At 43.1% G+C, this 17,347-nt stretch overlaps 1 non-coding gene and 2 pseudogenes across 1 annotated transcript; 2 read left to right on the top strand and 1 right to left on the bottom strand.

Moving 5' to 3' along the window:
- Nucleotides 1-1,556: 1,556 nt before the first annotated feature.
- On the top strand, nt 1,557-2,460 carry LOC147995933 (18S ribosomal RNA; annotated as a pseudogene; the record flags this gene model as incomplete).
- Nucleotides 2,461-2,990: 530 nt separating this feature from the next.
- LOC120101382 (5.8S ribosomal RNA) lies at nt 2,991-3,143 on the top strand. The gene has a single exon (XR_015679249.1). It is a non-coding gene; the product is annotated as a 5.8S ribosomal RNA (ribosomal RNA).
- A 6,011-nt stretch (nt 3,144-9,154) lies between these two features.
- LOC134485708 (ubiquitin-conjugating enzyme E2 variant 1-like) lies at nt 9,155-9,601 on the bottom strand (annotated as a pseudogene).
- Nucleotides 9,602-17,347: the final 7,746 nt, after the last annotated feature.

Here is a 17,347-nt window from a genome sequence, read left to right as displayed (position 1 = left end):
TTCTTGATCAATAATTTTGTTGGAGGGCCCAGCTCCCTGTAGGTTGTCCCACTCCTGGGTTTATTGTTCTAGCTTTTATAAAAACACAGGCTGAGCAAGCGATAAATATAGACCAATAAACAATCTTCTTCCCATGTCTCTCTAACATTTCCTGCCTGCTTAATCACTGGGATATCTTCCCACCCTACCTGATGTAACTAGGATTTGTTTTAGTGATTTTGTGTTTTGGACTGATGGCTGCTAATGGGATCATAAAATAAGACTTAAGTTGAATCTTTCAACGTTCTTCAAAATGTGTAAAATAATTTTATTCTAATACCCTCATCTTTGAGACACAGGACATCATATATGAAAGGTCAGAAAGACTCTGCCATAAATATAGGCATCCTGAAGGGTTAATTCTTTACAACCAATAGGTCCAGGTAAGAACTAGGTAGATATGATTGTACATTGTAAGGTTAGTTTATATAAGGAAGTAGCCATGTTTGAAAGTGTCATATAATTGAGGGCCAGATAAAGTACTAATTCAAAGAAAAAACTGACAGAATGTATCACAGATAAATGTGCCCAATTCACATGAGAACAGCTTAGGAATAAGAGAATGCACAAGAGTAGAGAAAGAGACACAAAACTAAACAAAAGAAAGACAGAGAGAAGTAGAGCAAGAAAGAGAAGTTGTGGTGTGTGGCATGGGTTTACGGAAGTTTTCCGGACATGTTTTTACAGATTCAGGTTCTGAGAGAACAAACTATTCACTGGGGAAAACAGAAAAAGCTGGAGAATTAGAAGGATCCAGAAGATTGTAACACATTGTCCAAGTTAATGTGAGTCCAAGCAGAACATCTCATGAAGATGCCAAGAGAAACCATATTGAATCAGTCAGCTTGGAAGGTTGGATTACATGGAGGCTAGAAGCTCCTAGTATTATGTCTATAAATAGTAGAACAGAGGGAAAAAATACTCTGGCCTCAGCCTAAAGGATATATTTGAATAGCTTGGGTAAGAGTCTTATCTCATCACTTTATCTAAGAAAAGAAAAGTGACATTCACTTAGAAAGACATACAGACAGACACACAGACAGACAGAAACACACACACACACACACACATACACAGAGACACACAAACACACAAACATACAAACATAGAGTGGTGTGGGGAGGGAGGGAAGAAGAGAGGGAGGGAAGAAGGGAGAGTGCTTGCAGTCAACCATTGAACTGAGAACAAGGTTCCAAAGAGAAGAGTTACAGAAAGAACTGAAGTAGTTGAAGGGGTTTGCCACCCCATAAGAAGAACAATATCAACCAACCAAACCCCTGCCCTCCATCTTCCATGGACTAAACAACAATCCCAAGAATACACAAGGATGAGCCTATGGCTCCATCTGCATATGAAGCAGAGGATGTCCTTTTCAGGCACCAATGGGAGCAAATGCCCTTGGTCCTGTCAAGGCTTGATGCCCCAGTGTAGGGAACTGTCAGAATGGGCAGGTTGGAAGGAGTGAGTGGGTGACTGAGGAACTGCCCTCATAGAACAGGAGGCATGAGGGGAAATAATAGCTGGTTTCTAGAGGACAAATCAGGAAAGGGGATAATATTTAAAATGTGAATTAAAACAATCCCCTCCCCTAATGAAAGAAAAAGAAAGAGAAATGGAGAAAGAAAAAGTAAAACAAATGGGGGTACATAACTAAACAGATGCCGACTGGGTTCGTGGTGGTGTTATTCCCATGATAGTCAAGCATCTTCTGAGAATCCAAAGTCTTTGGGTTCCAGTGGAGTATGGTTGCAAAGCTGAAACTTAAAGGAATTGACGGAAAGGCACCACCGAGGGTGGAGCCTGCAGCTTAATTTGACTCAACACGGGAATCCTCACCCGGCCTGGACACAGACAGGATTGACAGATTGATAGGTCTTTCTCGCTTCCCTGGGTGGTGGTTCATGGCTGTTCTTAGTGGGTGGAGCGATATGTCTGGTTAATTCCTATAAGGAAGAAGACTCTGGCATGCTAACTAGTTACGCGACCCCCTGAGCGGTCGGCGTCCCCCAACTTCTTAGAGGGACAAGTGGTGTTCAGCCACCTGAGATTGAACAATAACAGGTCTGTGATGCCCTTAGATGTCCTCGGCTGCATGTGCACCACACTGACTGGCTCAGCAAGTGCCTACCGTATGCCTGCAGGCACTGGTAACCCATTGAACCGCATTCATGATGGAGATCTGGGATTACAATTATTACCTATAAAGAGGAATTCCCAGTAAGTGCAGGTCATAAGCTTGCTTTGATTAAGTCCCTGTCCCTTGTACACAGAGCCCTTCGCTACTGCCAATTGGATGGTTTAGTGAGGCCTCATCAGCCCATGGCCCTGTGGGCGGGCTGAGAAGATGGTGGAACTTGATTATCTAGAGGAAGTAAAAGTCTTAACAAGGTTTCTGTAGGTGAACTGGTGGAAGGATCATTAATGGAGAAGGCCGAGGGGGTGTCTGGTCCTTTCTTGGGCCTGTGTGAGTCCCTCCTCTCACCGGGAGGGGTGTCCCTGTGTCCTGGTTGCCACCATGGCCCGTGCCACAGCCTGCAAGCCAAGTGAGCATTTCGGGAAAAGCAGGGATTGTTATGGAGCGGTGCGGGGAGGGTGTCAGGTCTGGTCCATTGAGGGATCTCCTCCATTCTCTCTCTCTCCCTCCCTCCTCTGCCTCCATCCACACCTTCGTGCACCCTCCTCTGCCTCCCCTGCCGCCTCCAGCACCTCCCTTGCCCAACGCCGCCGGGCGCTGGGTTAGCGGAGTCCCATGTCCCTTGTTTCCCGTCTTTCTGATCCCGACCCTGTCATATTTTTTCTTTTCACATGTATCCTTTAGTTTCCCGTTGGCCGGCCTGAGGTGGAACCGCCTTGCCATTGGCCCCTCTCTTCCGGTGCAGCAGGGGCGGGCGGGGGAGCTTGTGCCAGTGTTAGCACCCATACAAGTCCGCTCACACCCCACATAGCCATACAACTCTTAGCGGTGGATCACTTGGCTCGTGTGTCGATGAAGAATGCAGCTAGCTGCGAGAATTAATGTGAATTGCAGGACACATTTATCATGGACACTTCGGACGCACTTGCGGCCCCGGGTTCCTCCCTGGACTACACCTGTCTGAGAATCACTTGAGGATCAATTGCCGCCCTCTTGCGGTTTCGCTGCCGCTGCGGGACGGGGGGAGGGTTGGGGGATGGGCGCATCGCGCGGCTTGGACTCTGCTCACAGGGCCTCTCCCCTTGGGTGTCCATCTCCCGAAGAACAGACATGGGCAGTGTCCAGCGTTCGTCCACGCCTGGTTGGTCTGAGCGGGCCTCATCCTCCCCATCCACTGGCACCGCGCGCCGGCCAACCTCCTTGTGGCTCCTTCCTGCTTGCCCCGCCGCTCCCGCTCCCGTCCTCGCCTGCTCTCCCCACCATGTGGACGCGTCGGCAAGGGCCGGTCGGGTGCCTGGGCGCCAGAGGGGCTGCGTCTCCGGGGTCGGTCATCGTGCCTCCGATCTGGTGGGAGGGAAGGCCCTTCCCATGGGTTCGGTGCATCCACCACCACTGTGCACCCACCAGTGCATGCAGAGAGAGTAACCTGCAAGCGTCGGATGGGGTGGGGGCCATACCTCACCCGCGGGGGCCTGTCTCAGGTACCTCTCCTCCCCCCTCCCTCTGCCGGGGGCCGACCGCTCGGGCTCCAGCCAGAGGGACACCGTGGCGTCCATGCGCTGACGCGACTTGCCCCCGGGATGTGGGAGCTGGCCGGGGTAGAGAGGTCGCAGGCCCTGGCCTGGGACCCCGGCACCCTCTCTCTCTCCTCTCTGTCCATCCGCCCGAGGCAGCACATGCGCCTTCCTTTCCTCCTTCCCCTCTCGACAGTGACCTCAGATCAGACGTGACAACCCGCTGAATTTAAGCATATTAGTCAGCGGAGGAAGAGAAAGTAACCAGGATTCCCTGAGTAATGGTGAGTGAACAAGGAAGAGCCCATCGCTGAATCCCTGCCGCGTGCCGTGGCACGGGAAATGTGGCATATGGAAGACCCACTCCCCGGCGCCGCTGGTGGGGGGCCCAAGTCCTTCGGATCGAGGCCCAGCTTGTGGATGGTGTGAGTCCGGTAGCGGACCCAGGAGCGCCGGGCGCGGGTCTTCCCAGGGTCGGGTTGCCTGGGAATGCAGCCCAAAGAGGGTGGTAAACTCCATTTAAGGCTAAATACTGGCAGGAGACTGATAGCCAACAAGTACAGTAAGGAAAAGTTGAAAAGAACTTTGAAGAGAGAGTTCAAGAGGGCGTGAAATCGTTAAGAGGTTATCTGGTGGGGTCAGTGCAGTCCGCCAGAGGATTCAACCCGGCTGCACATGTTCGGCTGGGCCAGTGAACCCAGTGGATCTTTCCCGCTCCCCGTTCCTCCCGACCTCTCCACCTGCGCGACTTTCTTCCCCCTCCACGCGTCCAGCTGTCGCCTTCCCCGCTCCTCCCAATGCAGGGGGGGGGGGGTCAGCGTGCGCTCCCGGGGCGGGCGCGGGGTGCGGTGTGGGCGCCTAGGTGGGACCTGGGGTAGGGTTAGTGGGTAATGCTTCCCCCCCCCCCCCGCGTCGGTGACTGGCCACACTGGGCGTCCTTCCACTGTGGTGGTGCGCCAAAACCGGCTACGGGACCTCTGGGAAGGCCATGCTGGGAAGGCACTGCGGGGAAGGTGACTTGGGAGGCGGTGTGGCAACACCCATGGGCCCTGGACCACCCCGCCCCGAGTATTACAGCACATCCTCTCCATACAGAAGACACTGACAGACAGACAGACAGACAGACAGACACACACACACACACACACACACACACACACAGGCACTCACACACACAGAGACACACACACACAAATACATATTTAAATATTTAAAATGATGTTTACAAAAACCAGTCTTCCTGTTTAACAGAGGTTTAAAGGGAAGTTGGCTGACAGAATGTTTTTGTGGGTTTTTATTCTCTTTTTTACCAAATAGGAGGTAGATCTGTTGGCCCTTTTATTAAAAGCCAAAGTATAAAGTGGCGAGCCGATGTTTCAACTTTTACCATTTTGTTCCTTTCACGAAAACCAGGCAGTGTTGTTTCTTTGACTTTTCCTTTTTGAAACAAAATGGAAGGAGCTCTACCAGTTGGCCTAGTTTCCCTGTTCCTTTTCCCTCTTCCACTGTATGCTCAATGAAATAAAGGAAATAAATGAAGTTTCCAGTTATTTATTTGTTTGGGAGACCCGAACGCTCAACTCTCTCTCAAGAGATATTTCCATCTCCCACCCCAACCCCCCCTCCCCCCCCCCCCCGCCACCACCACCACACACACACACAGGAGGCCTACTCCCTGTATGTGGGGGAAGGGGGAGGGGTGGACAGGAGCTAGCTAAGAGGGGGTGGGGTGGGGCTGGAGAATATGCATGGCACTGAAGCTCTGTCAGGGAAATACTGCAGCTGCCCTAGCATGCTTTGCTTCAGTGCTGAGCCAGTCGGTGCCTCTTTAGGGGGGGGTCAAGTTTTCTGCCTGATATCAGTGAGTGATGATTTCAGTGTGAATGTTTGATCCCTCGCTATCCTTTCAGTGCTCTGGCTCATGGCAAATGACTGAAGAAAACCTTAGTTAGACTCACACCCAGCTGTTTGGAAATGGTAATGGAATTGATAGCACACCCTCAGGGAAAGAGGAAGACTCCCTTTGCTCACTCTCAAATCCTAGCATCGCCCTGCCAGCTCTGGATTTCTAAGTAAGGCTGAATCTGGACCATATTTGCAAGATTTGGCATTTCTGATTCATGTTTAATGTTTAGTTAAATAAAGCTTGTGAAGGGCTGGAGAGATGGCTCTGAGGTTAAGAGCACTCACTGCTCTGCTCTTCCAGAGGTCCTGAGTTTCATTCCACAGAAACCATATAGTGGCTCACAACCCTCTGCAAAGGGATATCCCGTGTACTCTACTGCCGTGTGTATATGAAAAAGGCTTTACTGTACTCATATAAATGAAAATAAATAAATAGAGGAATGGATACAGAAAATGTGGTACATCTACACAATGGAATATTACTCAGGTATCAAAAACAACGAGTTTATGAAATTCATAGGTAAATGGTTGGAACCTGGAAAATATCATCCTGAGTGAGCTAACCCAGTCACAGAAAGACATACATGGTATGCACTCATTGATAAGTTGCTATTAGCCCAAATGCTTGAATTACCCTAGATCCCTAGAACCAACGAAACTCAAGACAGATGATCAAAATGTGAATGCTTCACTCCTTCTTTAAATGAGGAAAAAGAATACCCTTGGCAGGGAAGGGAGAGGCAAAGATTAAAACAGAGACTGAAGGAACACCCATTCAGAGCCTGCCCCACATGTGGCCCATACATATACAGCCACCCAATTACACAAGATGGATGAAGCAAAGAAGTGCAGACCGACAGGAGCCGGATGTAGATCGCTCCTGAGAGACACAGCCAGAATACAGCAATACAGAGGCGAATGCCAGCAGCAAACCACTGAACTGAGAATAGGTCCCCTGTTGAAGGAATCAGAGAAAGAACTGGAAGAGCTTGAAGGGGCTCGAGACCCCAAAAGTACAACAATGCCAAGCAACCAGAGCTTCCAGGGACTAAGCCACTACCTAAATACTATACATGGACTGACCCTGGACTCTGACCCCATAGGTAGCAATGAATATCCTAGTAAGAGCACCAGTGGAAGGGGAAGCCCTGGGTCCTGCTAAGACTGCACCCCCAGTGAACCAGACTATGGGGGGAGGGCGGCAATGGGGGGAGGGTTGGGAGGTGAACACCCATAAGGAAGGGGAGGGGGGAGGGGGATGTTTGCCCGGATACCGGGAAAGGGAATAACACTTGAAATGTATATAAGAAATACTCAAGTTAATAAAAAAAAGAAATTATTGATTTGAATATTGATTTGGATAATTATAGAGAATAATTTGATATTAAATACTGGGTAGGAGTGTGGGACTGCATTTTAACTATCTGAATTATGCTGTTTCAAGGTTATGTTAAATGACTTTTTTATAGATATGTACAGTATTAACATGACTTATATTCCAATCATTGTTCTTTGTCCTTCATTTTCTTTTTGACATTTTTTAGTTTTTCATATTTAAAAGCGGTTTTAAATATTTGCTTCATGCATCTGTACATGTGTGCACAAATGAGTACAGGTACTTGCAAAATGTAGGAGAGGGTATCCAATTTCCAGAGCTCGATTGACAAGTAGTAATGACCACCAAGTACTGGACACTGAACTTAGGTTCTCTAATAGAGACCAAGGAAAACCCATGAACCTTTTCTATGGGTCCTGATTTTAATTTTTGTTAAGGGTTTATTTCTGTGTGCCTTCCTTATTCGCGAAAACAACTTTGTCGAATTTGATACAAATAATTTTGTGTAAATATTCATCTTTAATTAATTGGGATTCAACAATTTGGACTGTATTTCCTATTGATTTTAGAAGATGATATCATACTGATATATACTATCATAAAATCCTGCATGAAGTCACCATGGCTGAAAATAGGAATAGAGAAGGCTTAAAAAATTGTACTTCATTAAAGGTTGACATGTCCACCATATCTCTCATTAAAGTAAGCTCATATGTGGGAAAAGATACTTCAAATCAATCAGTTAAGGATTTGAGTTATTCTTGTAATATCAACTCAGCTCATTTACATTCTACCACTGCAAGCAAATTCCCTCCCCAGGTGACTGCCATGTGGTTACATTGTCTTTTTGAATTTTGCTGTACATATGGCTAGTTTGAAAAATTTGGACCTTAATGAGACTTGAATGGACTAAGAAAGGATCACCAGTGTTTCATTTGCTCAGTCCTTTTTTTTTTTCCCTTTGTAACACCTCGAACTGCCATTATTTCAGTATGCATCCACATTTCAACATTTAGTGGTCCTGAACAGAGTGGGGAGCTTGTCAATGAGCCAGGAGCCAGGCCTACCTATCTGCAAACGATCTGTGAACGTGGTGACACAGAGATCCTCTGGGTCCCTCCACACGGTCTGAGGAGCAACACTGAAACCCGAGTTTGCAGAGTCAGGGCCTCATGCTCAAGCTGTCAGACTCCACTCCAGACCTGATGGGTGATCAGGGTGACTGAGAGCCCTGTTCAAACCTCTTCAACTTGTAAAAACAAAGCAATTATGGGAAAAGGAACCAACTCAGAACCATGTGCACTGAGGACTCTACACATGGCCTTTCTCTAGGCATATATCCAAGGACCCTGAGCGGTGGCCAATATGAGTCGCCCTGTGGCTGCTCTGTTCACCTCTAGACCTGAGCTCAAACCTCAAGAGCTGATGGTGGTGGCAGGGCCGCGGACCCAGAGCTCCCTTCCCATGCTGGTGGCAGGTGAACAAGTGTGGTCCAGAGCTAAGGAAGGGAGGCCAGGCTTTTTCAACCTCATCTGATGGCTTCTGGCCACAGCAAGTGTTGGGTGGTGATGGGCAACAAGGGACTTGAGGAGGGGAAAGCAGCACCCCTTGATAAAGATGGGGAGACTGAAAACTCTGAATTCCTCACCCGTGGCCAATTTCAGGGGAGGGGAGGTTACAATCTAAGCTTTGACCAAGGGTGGGAGTGGAGGAGTGGGGACCATGACTTGGATGGGGCAATCACTTAGACTTAAGAAAGCATGGGTACAGCCAGAGCACCCCAAGCCTAGTGGTGGTCAGTCCCACGGCTGCTACCTGAAACCTCCCCATCTATTCTATGGGCCACCACACAGCTGTGGCAGAGGGCGGGGCAGGCAAAGGCATACCCAGGCCAAGTGCCAGCAGCAGGTGATTGTGTGAGACGTGTCTGTCCATAGTTGCGTTAGCAGTGCCCACCGCTCCCAAAGGAAACCGATTTCAACACACCTTATTGATCCCATAAGTTCAACTAGGCAGACAGTGGTTATACTCGACAGATGATGTTACCCAGCACAACTTAGGTATTTCAAATGGACAAGAAGTTAGTATCAGAGAGTGTCTCAGGATGAAGTTTAAGTGGGGCTTCCTCTCCAGTACTTTGAGGTCTATAGATGGATCTAGAAAATCCACTACTGTGGAAAATGAAGACTTGGGTTGGATGGGGAAGGGAGGCCCGGGCCTTGGCGACTAATGGCTGTAACTCTGTCCTTCTCGTGGCTGTGGCAGCTTCATGTTCTCTTTTGACATCATCAAGCGCTTCAGTTCCTGCAGGATGACTTTGATGCTGTGGCAATTCTGTCACTTTGCCAGCACTGCCATGGCTTGTGGATCCACCACTCTACTGGAACTGCTCACGCCATTCATATTGACTCTTGTTACACATCTCACAGACTGGGATGCTTCTGGATACTAGAGTGGCCCACACTCTATCTTAAGGCTGTATATTCGGTTTTCATAAATTGTTTGTAGAGGTCCAATTATCATGCTTGTCCATCTTGTGAGTGTCATGTCCTCATCGTCCTCCAGACCCTAGCTAACTGTGCTTTCGCGTACTCCTTTCTGGCCTTCTTCCAGCTCTTCCAACAGTCGGAAATCTCGAAGGACTTTTACTCCCAAGCCTGTGATGGCTGCCATCTTGCGTCGCTATCGCTCGAAGTCAGTCCTTCCTTTCTTCCTCTACCCCTAGGTCCCTAGCTCCTTCCCTCTCTCTCTCTCTCTTTTTCCACAGGGTCTCATAAACCCCAGACTTGCCTGAAGCTCACTATATATCCAGTGATGACTTTGAATGTCTGATATTCATCAATAAATTATAGATCGAACAATCATGCCTGATCTTGTACAGTTTTGGAACTCAGCCAAGGCTGTCTTCCATACTGGCATGTAGCCTGTCAAATGAGCAACTTACCAAATCTCTACCTGTTTCTTCCTTGTTCCCTTCCTTCCTTCCTTCCTTCCTTCCTTCCTTCCTTCCTTCCTTCCTTCCTTTCTTCCTTCCTTCATTCCTTCCTTCCATGCTTTCTTCCTTCCCTTCTTTTATTTTCCTTCTGTTCTTTCTGTTCATGCATTTTGTTTTCATTTTGATTTTGAAGTTAAAAGCTATTACTGAAGTTTTCAGTTCTTGAAACCAGAAAGCATGAGCTGTAGAGCATTTAGATTTTCATATGTAGAAATCATTGTGTACCTATAGTAAAAACTATATACATTAAAGGTGACAGAAGCATTATTTTCTCAGAGTACTGGCTCTGTTCTTCAATTATTGTTAGAAACTTTTATTATTATTAATAGTCCACATAATCTAATATATGTACTATTAACATCTGCATTTTGAAAATGACAAAAGGGTATAAATTGCATTTCCAATGCAGTAACACAGAAACAAGCATTTTTGCAATATTCTCATTCTAGAGTTAATATTTTATCTATCATGCAAATGTATTTTAGAGAAATTCATTGAGGATTCTCCTCTTGCTTAACTGTAGGTGACATTATCAAAACTTCTGAGAAAAAAGGAATTCCAGTGTGATTGTACTTAATTTCTTAAAGTTGAAATTGGTACAAAAAACAACACTAGGATGAATTTTTTTATAACTTATGATTTCATTACATAGGCATGAGACATGGCTTGTGTCATTCTTAGAAGTTCTTACAAGAAAGTAACAGGAGAATTCTTTTGGAGCTTCCATAATTCGTGTCATTATTTGAAGAAGATGCTTATCAGTTTTATCAGAGGTTACTGTCCAGGTGAGGTGTTTCCAGGATGTTTTCATCTTATTACAAGAAGTCACAGAGAGCAAGGTGACAAGGAAACTTTATTCAAAAGCAAAGTGAGAAACACTGTTATTCAGTGTAGCTTTAATTTGTGGACCTCCCGAGAAGGAGGAATTGTTTACTCAGAGTTCAGTGTGGATATTTCTGTTCTGATTGACTTTTTTTGATTAGGCAAGACTTAATTAACTGTGAACATCAGTTTCCATGATGCATTTGATTTAATCAAATGCATATTCATTATCACTAGGTATATGACATTAAACAGGATGTTTCCCTTGAAAGTTGTTCCAGAGGATTCAATACGACTTACTGAGTATATATTCTAAACTGTCTCAGGCCAGTTGAAACAGATTTCTCCCTCCAGTATGTGGATATGCTCTTGAATACTTTTGAATGGAAGTTGATCATGAAAGAGAAGTTTATAAACAATGTTATGTGCAGGGAGTCTTAGTCCATTGTTTGATACGTATACAGCTTCATGCAGGTGAGATGAGGTGAGCAACTTCATTGTTAGGTATATTTCTGGAAGGTAGATTTTTATGCAGCCTAAGTCAAGTGAAATCCCAGGTTGAAGTGCTTTTCCCATACCTATATGCCTCATTCAAGGAATTTTAGTGCTTTTGCTTGTATCGTTACTTAGGCTACAGTACAGCTCACTGTTTCTTTGATGTTTGCTCAGACTCAGCTCAGTAAGTGACTGCATCTCAGTAGCTACTGGAGTTATTTGGCTCTTGTTCTTTGTCTTCCAATTTAATGGTAGCTTCTTCAAGGATCAAACAATTTGGTCATTCTCTGAACATTAATACAACTAGTCATAAGCCCTTATCAAATGATATCCAAGTCTCCTATGCTGACATAAAATGGAATTGTCACTCCAGAGCCTTGCTGAGCTTCAATATGAACTTCTAACTTCATGATGAGTAAATAACCTTCATCAATTGCTTATAAGAAATTCATTTAAATTTTGACAATTATGTTGGGCCAGCAAGAGGGAAAAGGACTTGCAGAACAAGCTCAACACCCTCACTTTAAACATAGGAATCCATAGATAATGACCCATTACAGAAATTGGCCATCTGGCCTATAAACATGCTGTGGAATCAGAAGACCTGCGTGAACACACACACATGCAGCACACACACACCAAACAGACACACACACACATACACACACACACACACCAAAAAAATAATAAACTAATGTTTTTTAAATTTTCTAATATTAATATGTCATGCCCTTTCTTTATTCTGACAACTGATTTATTATACATATGTGGATTCATGGTTCACAAAATAGTATTCATGATCAATGGCAATTATAAAGGTCAAGTGGACATTTTCATGAGTTCAAGGTTATAAATTTTTAATTTAATATTCCTCAGTACATGACCACCAAGAATTAATGTGTGTGATATGGTGTGCGTGTGCGTGTGCGTGTGTGTGTGTGTGTGTCTGTCTGTCTGTGTGTCAATGTCTTCATGCCTATGTGTTCAAGCAGAAGACAGACAAAGTAACTTTCTACACAATTTTCTCAATTCAAAGCCTTTCACTTACACTGATGCTATCTTGCTGTGCACAAGCTCCAGAAATTCTTTCCCTGTCATCATGGCACTGGGGTTATAGCTGTATAAAACCATGACTGTTTTAAAGTGCGGGCACAGAAATTTGAATTCTCTTCTTTCTGCAGCAAATTCTTTCCCTCACTAGGTTATCTCTTATCATCACTTCTGAGTAATTCTGAAGATTGCTGTTTTCACTCTCTGTAAACTTGGTAAATTATATTTACAGTCAGGATTTGGAATTTCTAAGGTCTGATAATAAAACCTACCCCATGTCGACTAAGAGCTTTTAGAATGTGGCCATTGCTCTTTACTTTTCATAATTTCAAATGTCTCCTCCTAAACAGAAATCAATGTGTTTTGATAAACATAATTTAGAATGTTTCCAACTGATTTAAAATGTTACTTCAAATTGTTAATTCATTTCTCTCTTTTGTATCATGACATGATTTGGGCTTCTGGAAATAGTAAGTTCAAGCAGAAATAAAAGTTTAGACATACTGTATCGACACAGCTAAGGCTTAAGCAGCCAACACGCATTTCTCTAACTGACATGTTTACAAAGGTGTCCTGTGAAAAATAAACTAAAAGGGCAGAAATTTTGCTAGTTCAAAACTCTGGGTACAAGTAGTTGAAATGACTGATCTCTGTCAGACTGAGGATTTCCTCCCGATGCACTGCAGTGTCAGCAATCAATGTTGTCTCTTTTCTCTTGATACATCTGACTAATTCCAGATACCTGATCTAACTGAAGCAGTGATTTGAAATATTGCTGCATTCACTGGCCATTTCAGTATAGAAAGAACTGGAAATGATATCTAAAAGGATAAGACTCAAACTCAGCAAAGCAGACTCTATCTAGCTAATGCTGCAAGGTAACATGGTGATCAACATAGTTGGTTTCTGACAGACCTGTTTTTCATCTATGGATGTCTAAAAGATATAACACTGTGAAAATCTACATATTCTTAGAGATGTAACATTCCTCCTCTGTTCACTGTGAGGATAAAATTAAATTGATCATGCAATAGTCGTAGTGGGAACTATGTCAGACTAATAACCATACATGATAGCAATTGTTATTTGGACTCTCTTCTTGATGCTGTTCTTTCTCAGCAATTCTGTTATCAATTAGTATTCAAAATATAACTGAAAAGAATGCCTCTACTGAAAACAGTTGCTTATCTAAAACCTAAGAGAATACATATTCTATGAAACTCCACATGACTTTTCCTCTTCTTCTCCTTCTCCTTCTTCCTCTTCTCCTTCTCCTTCTTCCTCTTCTCCTTCTCCTTCTTCCTCTTCTCCTCCTCCTCCTCCTCCTCCTTCTTCTTCTATCTCTTCCTCTTCCTCTTCTTCTTCTTCTCCTCCTACTCCTCCTCCTTCTTCTTCATTCTTACTCCTCCTCTGCCTCCCTCCTCCCCTCCTCCTCTTCTTGCGCTCTCTCTCTCTCTCTCTCTCTCTCTCTCTCTCACACACACACACACACACACACACACACTCACACACACACACACACAGACACACACTTGCCCTTTCTTAGAAGATCTAGGGTAAGGCAAGCCTCAAACTCCTTATGTATGATAAAATCTTATCCTGAGTCCTGGGATGAACAGTTCAAGTCATTATATCTGGTTAAGCTATAGAAGAATGTATATCAGTGCCTTGTCCATGCTAGGGATGCATTGTTCTGAAGTTTATCTCCAGCCTCCATCCACTTCCTAAAGTACAACATTTTCTAGCTTTAAATTGTTGAGGCAGCATTTCTTGAACATTATGTTGGTTTTAATTTTACTGTGTAATTGAAAATGACCTTGAATTTCTGTTCTTTGCGTCCCTGCTTCTCGAATGCTGGAAATACAGCTGTGTGCTCCCACACTAAGTTTTTTCTTTCTTCCTTGCCAGAAAAATAATAATGAACAATTCATCTAATGTACAAGACATGTGGAGGAGGAGCTGTGACTCAAGATATTTGAGACAGACACACACACACACACACACACTCAAGATATTTGAGACACACACACACATATTTATATCACAGCTCTGTCTATTCAGTTTTCACAGGTAAAGACAGTGTGTGTCCTGTACAAAATCCCCATGCAAATTAATTTTAGCTAACAAACCAGTCAAGCATTTTGCTCCTTCCTTTTCTAATTTGTTTGGCATGCTAATCACTATACCACACCTCCTTGACAACTGTTCTGTCTTGCAAATTCACAGATGCACACTCAGTGTAATGGCAGTTGACCAGGAGAGATTTTGCTAAAGTGTGTGTTGTTTTGTTATATCCAGGTTCCTTTAATTAAAATTTCAGACCTATGATATATCCTTATGGAAAACTGCACTTTGTTTACACTGAAAATACTATCTTTTAGAAATATTAAGGGTTGATGCTGAAAAGATGGTTTAGTCAACAAAGGGCTTGCCACACTACATCAAGACCTGAGTTTGAGCACCAGAAACCATGGGCTGGAGCTTGATTTCTATTACTAGGATAAAACATCATAACCAATTACAACTTAATACAGAAACACTTTGTCTTAAGATTAGATAATCATAAGGGAAAGTGAACGCAGAAACTTAAAGATAGAAAACAAAGCTGCACGAAGAAACACTGCTTAATTGTTTGGTATCCATGGCATTCTCAGCCTGCTATCTTCTATAAACCAAAACAAGAGGCCCCACAATATTCCTAACCCCAATACTCATTCTTTACAAGGAAAAGGCCCAGGAACCAGTCTTTTGGGAACATTTTTGTCAGAAGCCATAGTAGGAGGTATGCCTCAGATTATAATCTGCAACAGTTTTGCTTTATAGGCGAAGTCCAAGAGAATTCATTTAGGAAAGATTCCTGATATTAATATATGTTTCTTGTTATTATTAAACATAAATAGCAATCATTAGGTACTAGCCCACCCCTTTTGAGCAGATAGCTGCAGATCTATGAAGATGTACTCTCTTGCAGTGATGCTATATAGACAAATAGATGACTTCTTCATTCTTAAGGATGATCCTACAAGAATTACTGAAATATCAGTGATTATTAAGATCTCTTAATAGTAGTACTGCTAGTAGATCCCTTTCTGATAGTCAAAACTGCAATGAGAATTCTGTGAGTCTCCCAAGTGTCACCAAGTAATTAATTCTTAGACAGTAACCATACTTTCTATTACTCAGAACACATTCCAAGGGATTGTCAAAACAATTAACTAAGGTCATGTAAAGGGAACTAACAATTTATTATAGGTAAAAGAAGATAAAATATCATCTGGGTTAATCTATACAAAACTTCACTAATAGCTTAGTTATGGTTTTCAACTCTCTATGAACCTGTGAAGATGTGACAGGTGGTAGATGTTTAACTAGATAATTACTCCTAATGGATATGCATGTAAACACTCTCAGTTGTAAACTTCTATGTCATTTATGATTTGCTTTTATGTGTGAACGTGTGATGAACTTTTTAACATGTGATCATGTATTCTGAACGTTGTATAAGTACTGAAGACAAAAAGATGCAAAAGGGAATTTTTCTCTTTTCCCATTCAGGATCTTTCTGCTTTTCCCCTTAGATAGCTTTCATAAGAAATGTTTTATAACTTAGTAATAAATATTATAATCACTTCTTAAAGTACCCCCCTTTTCCTGTAACTTTCGACTAGCTGGTGGAAAGTTCTATCTGTGCAGTTCCTGCTGAGATAGCACAAAGTCTACTTACTTAATCCTTTGCTGTTTTAGGAAGAGGTGTTAAGTGCCAGAAACTTGCAGTTTCTAGGCAGTTCAGCTAGAGTAGCAAGGTAATTTAGCATCAGATAAGTAAAGTTTTTTATTATTACACTGCAACCCTAAATATGTCATAAGACAAAGTCTTATCCCTGTATCTTGTAAGGAAAAGTCGTATCCTCTCCCGATGCTCTTTCGTTTCTCTGCCTTATGAAAACCTGACAAGAAAGAAGACCCTGCCAAAGTTGGCACGGGGAACATTTTTTTTTTCAGTTGAAGATTCCTCTTCCCAAATTACCCTAGTTTGTTTCAAGTTGACAAAAGAAAGTAGTCAAGCAGTATGCAATGTAAAAAGGAGTACCACTAAAAAATTTCTAATTCTACCAGTGAGAAAATAAGGAAGTTAAGCAGAAATAGCTCTTGTGTGCTAGGAATAGTCAGTTTAACCAATTTTCAAGATACAGCTTCTGTTATGAAAACTTATCTCAAGAAGAAGATATTTAAAGGAGATAAAGAGGAACCTTAATAAGAGGATTCAAGGGGGACAGGGATGAGGTTGTAGGCTATTATAGGGACTACTGTGACAGACAAGTAACTATAAACACCACTTCAATATACATTTGGGACACTACCACTGTAGAACCTTCCTAAGCTACACACACATACACACACACACACACACACACACACATTATATGAAAGGAAGATAGATGGAGTCATCAAAGATTAAGTTCTAAATAGATACCATATGTCACCATGTAAAACGTTTGCCCAGGAATGCCTTGCATATTGTTAAATCATTGATGAAAGACGATACGATAGATCACCCCTCCCATCACAGGCCATTCTTCTGGGTATTATTTACTCTCTATAACATGATCATAAATGTATAGTGCTGAGGATAACATACAATGTCAAACATGGAGAAGTAGAGCCAGAGTCCAGATAAATGTTTCATTCTATTGGCTAGTGTTTATGATGCTGGAAGGGAAAAAATATTTAGATATAAGTCCTATAATCTATAACAGTCAGTTGGTTAAAAAATGTACTCACTTAATAGTGGTATAAATGTGTGAATAAACAACCTCTTTTCTTTTACATTGTATTTGCGCCCCACTCTGTGAGACAGAATTCATATCTGATACTGATAAAGTAGCCACAAACCTGAGAATATATATATGTATATGAATACATGTATATATACATATGTACATATATGAGTGGGTTTGTGTGTATGTGTATTTTCATATACATTTAGAAAAAAGCAATAATTTTATTATTCTAAAGGAACATAGCAATAAAATAAATGGCTCCTGCTAATGAACTGT

This window comes from Rattus norvegicus, chromosome 2 (genome assembly GCF_021556685.1).
Source record: "Rattus norvegicus strain SHRSP/BbbUtx chromosome 2, alternate assembly SHRSP_T2T, whole genome shotgun sequence".
Lineage (NCBI taxonomy): Eukaryota > Metazoa > Chordata > Mammalia > Rodentia > Muridae > Rattus > Rattus norvegicus.
The sequence above is the reverse complement of the archived record's forward strand: the minus strand, read 5'-3'. Positions and strand labels throughout refer to the sequence as shown.